Raw genomic sequence first — 9,886 nt, 5'->3', positions numbered from 1 at the left:
TTGATTATTCAGCCTCTTTCGGAGGTGAGTTGTGATATTATCACAATCAAGTGCATGTTTGCATAAATAAGATTCTCATCCCCAGGAATGAAATATAATCGTGCCTTAAGTCTATCAAATTATGATAGCTTACAGCCTCTTTCAAGATATTGCTAATTCAAGAGCAAATCGAGGCATATATATGGTTGTAGAGAAATTTTCTCTAAAATTTCTCTAACATATCTTATAATCATAATAAGCGTGTGAAAATATTATCACTTTTGATGATTATTATCATATTGTCTCTCCACACTTATATCCGTGCATTCAATCACTTGTATTCTTTCAGACATATTATACACTGCTACCACATTCACTATAGAGAATGGAGCATGTCCAATGGGACATGTCTCATGACTTTTCACAAACACCCATTATTTTGCCTTAGCCATCATAATATCATCAATATGGTGTATTGAGATTCAAACTCAATATCTTATCCATATAAAGGCGTCTTAGGCTATAACTCGATGAGACTTGAACCCAACATCTTATCATCATGGGGCATTGAAACTTTTAACCCAATATCTTACCCTCTTAATGAGATGAGACTTAAATTCATCATCATATATTTTAACAATATTGTTCTTCGTGAAGCATAATTGGTTCCAAATCAATTTTTTTTCCTCAATTCCAACAATAATTATATCATCAGTAGCAAAAAAACAAATAACATAAGAAATTAGTAATCTTGAAATTACCTTTAGATTTATAATCTCACATTGTTTGGTAGAGTCTCGTGCTGATAACATGTTATAAAATATAAAACAAAGAAGAAGAAAAATAGAGAGAAGAAAGGAGACTTCTTTATTTCTCATGCGGAATTCTTGAAGAGTGAATTACAATGAAGGAAAACACATTTATTTATAGGGGAAAACTAACCTTGAGGTTTCTAATTTTTTTCATAAATAGACATTCACAATATATGGTAATATATTTATAATAAAATTAGGTTAATTAATTTAGAGGCACGTAGCAATTTTTTGTTAATTATCTCAAATAGCAATATATATATATGTATTTGATGCTAACGATAATATCAAATATATATATATAAATACAGTTAATTAACTTATTTTAAATAACAGCTTGAGTTTGAAAAGGCAAAAAAAAAATAAAAAATCATAAATCACGTTCACCCAATTAATTAAGAATTAATTGAAGATTCTATTTCAAAAATAGGAAGCTTGTTTTAATGAATTTCGAAATTCAAAATGGAATTTATTTTTTCTCGTCAATTTTTTCTTTTCTTTCCTTTTTTTACTGCTTGTTTTTTCTAAACACGTTTTTTTAGTATTTTTTTTTCGATATTAACTTTTTTTGTCATTTTTCTTCTTTTATTTTTTCGCTTCATTTTTAAAAAAATTTTCTCGTGTTTTTATTGTTGTTTTTTATATTTATTTGTATCAATCTATATATTTTAAATAAATTTATTATCTATATTTAAATAATTTAACCATGAATATGTATAATTTATTATTTATATTTGTATACAAACATGTATATGTATTAGTTGTATTTGCTTGAGTCTAAAATATATAAATATATACACATATATAGCGTTTAATACAAATGTATCGTTATTATTTGTATGTCAAATTTATCATTTATAATTGTATACAAACATGTTTGTATACACATGGTTGAAGTTGTATAAACAGGTATCATTTGATACAATTATAACATTTATATAACTTATCGTTTGTATTTGTTTTGTTCAACGAAAAAATACAAATATTCATAAAAAGAAAACTAATAATTCTTTTTCACTTTTTTAAAAATACAAATGATGCAGTCCATTACAAATTCAAATACAAATACAAATAAATAAAATTACAAATGCATATACAATATGCGGTCAAGTTAAAAATACAATACAAAATAGTTCTTTAAAAATACAAGTGTATCGACGAAAATAGAATATAAATATAAATACAAAAAAAAAAAAATCACAAAATATAAATACAATATGTAATCAAAATACAAAGTATTTTTTTACATACAAGTGTGAATTGTCTTGAATGGTAGTGTAAATCAATCCATCTTACTCTACAAAAAAAAAGCGTTGTCTTTAAACATGGGCTTCTTCACATGCAAATCTGATTTGATTTTTTTTTTATGGGTCAAACACGAAGAAGTATTTTTGATAATGATTAGCATTGTATTCTCAATACTTACATGCATAAAATCATTTTAACATTAGCTAATTATTAATTAAAGTAATAACATATATCACTTAATTTTAATTAAATAATAAGTTTGTGTATGAAAATACATATTATATTCAGTAATTAAGTGTAAGTAGGTAACTACCTGTTTTGGGCCCTGTTCTGGGAGAAGAAGTGGGTTGGGCCGATGAGCACTTTTTTGGGCCATTCAAGGCCTATCTAATATTCGTGACCTTTGCTTAGCCTTCAAGAAGCCCATCGAACAAATATCATTTTGAATACTATTATACATTATACATGTTTGTATATTAATCTATCATATACATTGTTTTTTTTTACGCATTAGTGAATATATTGTTAGTATGTGTAATTATTTTTCATTGGCTGGCCAAATCTGTAACTTGCCTTCTTTTTTTTTTTTTTTTTTTTTCTGTAGACAGTTAATCCACTAAACTTAATTATTTTCTGTTTAGAGGTTATACATTGTTCAGATCAAAACGTTGTTTATGAGATGGCAATAACTTTCACAGAATTTTCTTTGTTTTATGACACTAATAAAAATCCTGTGTAATAAACTTGGCTTAGTAATTTAATCAAATGATTATGTTAAGTGATCAACCTGCCTAACCGTCCTAAGAAAAATGACATTATTGTTTATTTCCTTCTTTTGTAGTTACTTGAAAGTGTTGTTTGTTTATACCTAATTAACTAAACAAAGAAAATTATATAAGATTTAGCAGCCTAATACACTTAATAAATTTATTTACATATTTATGGTCCAACATAAATGAAAGGATTGGTTCCATGATTTGGTGCAAGTCAACTAATTCTCAACCATTAGAGAGGGAAAAAGACATCTCCTCTAAACAAATCCAAAATGGAAATTTTTGTTTTCTTTTGGATAAATCAATCCAATGTGTAAGTTTTTAGTGGAAATAGAACAAACTACCCACCACACAATAAATTGTCATCCAATAGACTAAGTTCGATTTGGAGCTATCACATTATTTTTCAATTTTGATGGTTTTCCTAGTTAGGTCCATTGGAAATTCTAGTGTTATAGCTAGGTGACTAGGTCTACCCTCCACACAAATTAAGCACTAATGATGCCAATTAAGAAAAAAAAGGAAGAAGTGCTCTCTTTTCTATTTTTTTTTTTTTTTAAAATCATATGCAATATTATGATAATGAGCATTTCTATTGACTAAGTTTGTTCACCATTTTCTACTCCAATTAATATCATAATTTAACCTCAAGTCATGTTAGACCTAGAAAAGATTACCTTTAGCTAAGTCACAAAATTTCTACTCCACCTAATGTATATCATAATTTTACCAAGTCCTGTTAGACCTAGTAAAAAATTCATTTAATTAACTAAGTCAGTAGAATCTATATGAGTAATCTAATTTGCAATTGACTTCTATATCAACGGTAAACCAAAAAAATACATGCACAAGTTATGCGAAAAAAAAGTTCTTATAGGAAATAAAAAGACTTTTAACGAATGTTATAAGTTGGGACTATCAAGCGTAAGAAAAGTAATTCTAAATATATTCTTGATGGATAATTACTTGGGAATAATCAATTTTTATAATTTATTATAGACAAGGGAAAAACAAAAGAAATCGAACAAATCCCCCCCAAAAAAAAGGAGGGAAAGAAAATAAAAAAACAAAAGTCCCTCACAGGGTTTTGGCAGTCTATCTCTAACTATAAAACTTAAATCTCTTTTACTTCCATACGATAATGAAATTAACATATTTATTTCGTATATTATGGCAATTTTTTTGCATATCAGATTAAAGACTTTTCCTTTTTAATAATAATAAAAAGAGAATGTTTTTTTGGATCCGAATATGAAAAGAAAGATAAATATGTGGTGTGGTATGGTCAAGAATCAGATAAATGTTTAATGATCTTATGATCCATCACAAGAATAGCACAAGCAATATCCATCACAAAATAGTTGATAATTAGATATTATATTACTAATAAGGAATTAATAGCATTAACAAGGCCTCAAATGAAAAAATATTTTGATAATCTATATTGCTTGAACTTTTTAAAAATATCAACAGATACATGTTGGGTTCTTCAAAAGTAGTGTATAATTTAGAGAATCCAACATAGATGCGGGCATGCCACATCTAAAGTTAAGAATACTCCACGCAATCTGTGTGATAATAAAATGGTCAATGGAAGATTTTGGTAGAACTAACAAGTTTTTATCACGTTTACATGACCAATGGAATGTCACGATATATAGAGGTTTCATTGACTTTTTACTATTTCAACATTCTCTGTAGTTAGTTATTTTATTGTATTTTGTTAACAATGAAAATATTTTTTGAAAATATTTTTTAAAAATCAACATGTACATATTAAAATTCTTATGTAGTTAGGTACAATATTGTAGTGGTCTTAGCAACTACACTATAAGCAAATAACATGTATATTTGGAAAACAAATGAGATACGTGTATGGTACTTACAAGAAAACTTTTAGATTTTGGTGATGCATTTTATAATCATACAAGTCTAGGCACAAAGCTATCAATATCATAGGTTGTGATTACATTTGGTGTTAGAGTTGCTCGTGTACAATTTTGGGTGATAGTGGAACAAACCTAACACGAATGTTGAATATTTTTAGGCAACATGTGTAATATCCCTCAACAAATCTCATATTTGAATTGGAAAAACACAAGAAATATTCGGAGTATTTTGTGAAAAATATCTAAAGTAAATTTTTTGGAAGAATGAATATCATAGTTTTTTTAGTTAAGTTTCTACAATAGTCTAGTGATTGAATATCATAGGTTCTCGTGGAATGTCCTGGTGTTGTGTCTTGAATAAGTATGTTGTAGAATTATCTAGATATTCTAGAGTTGTGGTAGAAGATAAAAATCATTAGATTTTTTTTGTATAATTATCTATATGATCTTCTAGAACCATTCCTACCCAAGTATAAATAAGGAATGATATTAGGCGTTTGTAACCAACCAAAAGAAAAAAAACATCTTTTCTACCCCAAACTATACAAGAAAAGTTGAATCTATACCTAAACTATCTAAGTGACTTATTACACACCTTAACTATATAAAAGTGATATTATTACCTCCTCGCGACACCCATTCTAAGGTGCGTTTCCTACACTCTTTTTAGGCGCGTCCAACCTATTAAATAACAAAAGTAAATGGCTAAAATATTAAAAGTACATCACTTTCAATTTCCAACAGATCTATTCTTATTTAAACCAATTTAGGGCTCAAAACTAAGAAACCCTAATTTCCAAATTTGTCTCTCAAAATCAAAATTGAAGATCATTTGTTTGAAGAATTGGTAACTAAATCTTTTTAATCCTTCGATTTCTTGCTATTTTGATAATTATTTTGTCTTAATTTTGTTGCCATTTTCATGATTTTTTCTTCCCTCAAGTGTTGTTCAACATCTGTTAAAACTTGTTTTCTTAATCACTGTACTTTAATGGCTAAGATAAGTTTGAGTAGGCTTTATAACCAAGAAGAAGATCATGAGTTAGTCGAGGTTCAATGCAAACAAGGACATCTTTTGCATTTGATGACTTCATGAACCTCAAGAAATTCGGGTAGACGATATTTGACTTGTCCTTACTATGGGGTAAGTGAGTTTTTTCTTCAAACATTGATCTTGAATAGTGTATACGAATCTAATTGCTTTCATTTTAGAATGATAGATCATGCAATTTTTTGCTTTGAAATGATGATTCTATTGATGAACGATCGAAATTTGTTATTTCTAAATTGTAGGAAAGAATTGGGCAGCTTGAGGAAAGAGTTGAATCTTCGACAAATTGTACATTTTATGAACACAAAATAGTTGATGACAAGACTACTAGGACAACCAAATCTGTGGAGAGCAAAATAGACATGAACAAAATAGAGTTGCAAATGAACAATTTTCAGGATGATTTGAAGATGATGAAGGCAAATGAGAAGAAATGAAAGATTAAGTTGGCTAAGTCCAAGAAAAGGGAAAAACAACTATGGACTACTCTCATTTGTGTATGTATTTTGGGTGTTACTTTTCTATTTCAATTCATGTTCTTAAAAGGAGCTCCAGGAAGGCTTCCCTAAACTAAGTTGTTTTGTTTTTGTTATATTTTAAGGGTCTGAAATTTGTATCAATTATTAGGTGTTACCTTTGACAGAATTATTATGTAATGAAATTGTAAGGTTGAAGTTGACAATTTTGGCTTTGTTTTCAGTGATTCTTTGTATTGCAATTTGTATACAACATCACAACACTAAATGTAGTCACAGCTGCTGCACAAGCACAAACACAAATTTCAAAAACATCACAACACAAATTTAACATTAATAAATGCAGCCACAGCTGCTGCACAAGTACAAGCACAAATTTCAGCAACAATGAACTCACAACTGCATAATCATTAAACAAAAATGAGTGTCAATTACATCTTATTGTCAAATACATTTACAAAAAGATCAGTACTGTTAAACTAATTACAGTACAACATGCAGTCAAAGCTGCCACCAATAAATTATTCTTAAAGCAGTCACAGTTGCTAACATCAGTGAACTACCAAAAAACAGTCTTAAATGCAGTCCCAGCTGCCAACATCAGTGAATTATCAAAAACATTGTCTTAAATACAGTCAAAACTGTCAAGCTTTATACAAGGAAAACTATATAAATGCAATCTTAAATGTAGTCTATACCAACTTCTCATAGAGATTGAACATTGGAGCTTTCTTGATTTAAGTGTGCAGCCTTGAACCTTGTTTGCATTTATTTTTTGCCTCTCATTTCTTATAGTTACCTGGAGGTCATAGTTTTTTTCTTTTTATTTTACACCAGTTTTAGGTGTATGTATATCTGAAATTTTCAGTCACAAAGGCCGAAGACTTGGCAATTTTGAATCTCTCACTAGGCATTTCCGGCTGCTCAAATGAAGAAAGTATTAACTTTAGTAAATAAAAATATAGTAAATAAAATTTAGATAGTAAATGTAGTAGTAAACTTACATGAAGAATTGTGCATTCACTTTGTGTGTGAAGTAATCTCATTTCAACCATTCTTGATCTGCCAGCATACTAAAAAGAAAGAAAAAAAGATATTTAGTATAAAGTAAGCATAATTAGTTCACAACACTGTCAAATTAAATAAAATATCTTTTCTGTATAATTCTTTGGTGGTCTACCCTTTCCTCTTTCAGTTGAAACTCTTTTTTTTTCCAACAGTAAGTACTACACTAGGGATTGCACTTGAACCTGTACTTGTGTTTGCACCAGCAGATGAACTTGGGTCAAGATTTACATTAGTGCCAGCAGCAGGTGCACCTGTTGGACATATTCTTTTGTTATGACCCTTGATATGGCAAGTGTCACATGAAATCTCAATCCCCCTCTTGAACATCTTTTCAGTTTTCTTTTTGGTTTCACATTCTTCTTTCTTTCTATTCTTTCCAGGCCTACCTAATATTTTCCTAACAGGAGGTAGTATAACAGAGATATTATGTGATTGTGGCCACATCTTCATATTCAAAAATGGTTGAATAAAAAACTATATGTGTTTATTTAAGTTTCTCTATTGTACCAGTGAGAGATGTAGTTTACTGATTTTAGTTTTTTGTGGTGAAGAGCAGTCACTACATGAGGACAAGGTATACCCTTCAACATCCATGCTCTACAACTATAATATAGTCTAGAAAGATCCACAATATGCCTATATCCTCTATCAAGCACCTCATACCATGTATCAGAATTTCATTCTATGCTGCACTTTATAGACCTTGTTGTATTATCATTTGATACTTTCATAGCCATTGGAGAAATGTCATTGATCCAAATTTCACGAAAATCCCTCATCTGTCCCACTCTTTTTATCATTTTTATCCTTATCTCCTCTAACATTATAATTGTAGTCTTGTGCCTAGCTCCTAAAATTCATACATTAAAACATTCAGTCATGTTGTTGTCTATAACATCACACTTTGTTCCAAAGCTAAATAAACCTTGCTCCATCTCTCTAAATTAAAATACATCAACTTGTCTAGCATTTCTTCTCCCCCCCTCCCCCCGCCCCCGCCCCCACCCCCGCCAACATCTACATATAACTAATGTTGTCCGTAAGCTCAGCCTCAAAGGTAGATCTTGCACACCTTCAAAAATATTTTTTCTTCTCAATACTTCTACATATAACATCTTTTGATCAGTTTGCAAGGACATACCTTGCACACATTCTATGTTCAACATTTGGTAAGCATTCAGTTACAATAATTTCTAATCCCTATAACAAAAATAGAAACAGAAACAGTTACAACATAAACATAAACAGTTACAATATAAATATAAAAAGAAACAAAAATAGAAGCAAAAATAATAATTTTTACCTTTTGCATGTTTGTTATCACTGTCAAATCTGTCCCATCTCTCAGCTGAAGATCTTCTTTTACAATCCTGATAAACCAACTCCAAGTGGTTTTGTTTTCAAAACTCTAATTCAAAAATCCTAGTAAAATCCTAGTAAATACCCCTAATTCAAAACTCTAATTCAAAAACCCCTAATTCAAAATCCTAGTCAAAACCCTAGTAAAATCGAATAATTATAAATGTCAAGGGTTATATTATCACATATTGAGCATCTAAATGGAAATAAAATAAATTAATTTGGACAAATTAAAGATGGCAAAACCCTAGATCTAATTTAGGAACGAAAATAAATCCTAGATCTACTATATTTAGGAAAGAAAAAAGCTAACCTTTGAACTGAAAATCAGTAGTTCCTACATAAACGATCGTAACCTTTAGTTTTTATCCTAAATCAACCACCTCCGTTGAAATCAACCCAATCAACTTCAACTGAAAAGAGATAAAAAATAATTTTTGCTTGTCAACAACGAAAAACACAGCAATATCTCTTGTATCGAATTTAAATTTGATAAAAAATTATAAAAAAAGAAAGAGAGGTGAATCTTCTATCAGATTTTTGCTCTCATCAGATGACTTTTCATTTGGATGAATGTTTTAATCGGGTTAGGGTAAACTATGAGAGTTGGGTTGGGTCGGATGGATAGATGGGTTAAAAGAGTAATAGGATCGGGTTAGTTTTTTAATAAAATAGGAAAATTAGATTAGACACGTGGCACCACAAGAGGGCGAGTGGAGCGCACTCCACTCATTAAACTTAGGCATGGGTGTCGCGGGGAGGTTATAATATCATTTTTATATAGTTAAGGTGTATATTAGGTCACTTAGATAGTTTAGCTGTGGATTCGACTTTTCTTGTATAGTTTGGGTTGGAAACGATGCCTTTTCCCCAACCAAAAACATAACCCAAAACAATCTAATTCAAGAAGTCTTCTTCCGTAACAAAGCTTCTCTTTCGTAGCTTCCTCTTCTTTAGTTTAATCTTTCGATCTTAGTTAATGATCTTGGGCTAGCAAAAGGTTTCTCCAACTACACCTTTCTTCTGCTATTCTCTACAAATTTAATAAAGCAAAATTTAGACTAGAATGAGGTATTTTAAAACGTGTAATTAAGTTTAAAAAATTTAGGCAAGTCTAGTAAGTTTTCCCATTGCAGTTCTGTTATGTCATACTAGAATTTGAATTTAACCCACAAGACACAACAACAATATGAACACTACAAGTATGTTTTTTGACATCAAGATCCATTTA

At 29.6% G+C, this 9,886-nt stretch overlaps 1 long non-coding RNA gene across 1 annotated transcript; it reads right to left on the bottom strand.

The window, feature by feature from the left end:
• Positions 1-6,638: 6,638 nt before the first annotated feature.
• Positions 6,639-7,303, bottom strand: LOC107869514. Its single transcript, XR_007054595.1, has 2 exons — positions 7,233-7,303; positions 6,639-7,148 (listed from the first exon to the last, which is right to left on the bottom strand). It is a non-coding gene; the product is annotated as an uncharacterized LOC107869514 (long non-coding RNA).
• Positions 7,304-9,886: the final 2,583 nt, after the last annotated feature.

The sequence above is a fragment of the Capsicum annuum genome, chromosome 4 (assembly GCF_002878395.1).
Source record: "Capsicum annuum cultivar UCD-10X-F1 chromosome 4, UCD10Xv1.1, whole genome shotgun sequence".
Classification (NCBI taxonomy): domain Eukaryota; kingdom Viridiplantae; phylum Streptophyta; class Magnoliopsida; order Solanales; family Solanaceae; genus Capsicum; species Capsicum annuum.
This window is presented reverse-complemented; position numbering and strand designations above follow the sequence as displayed.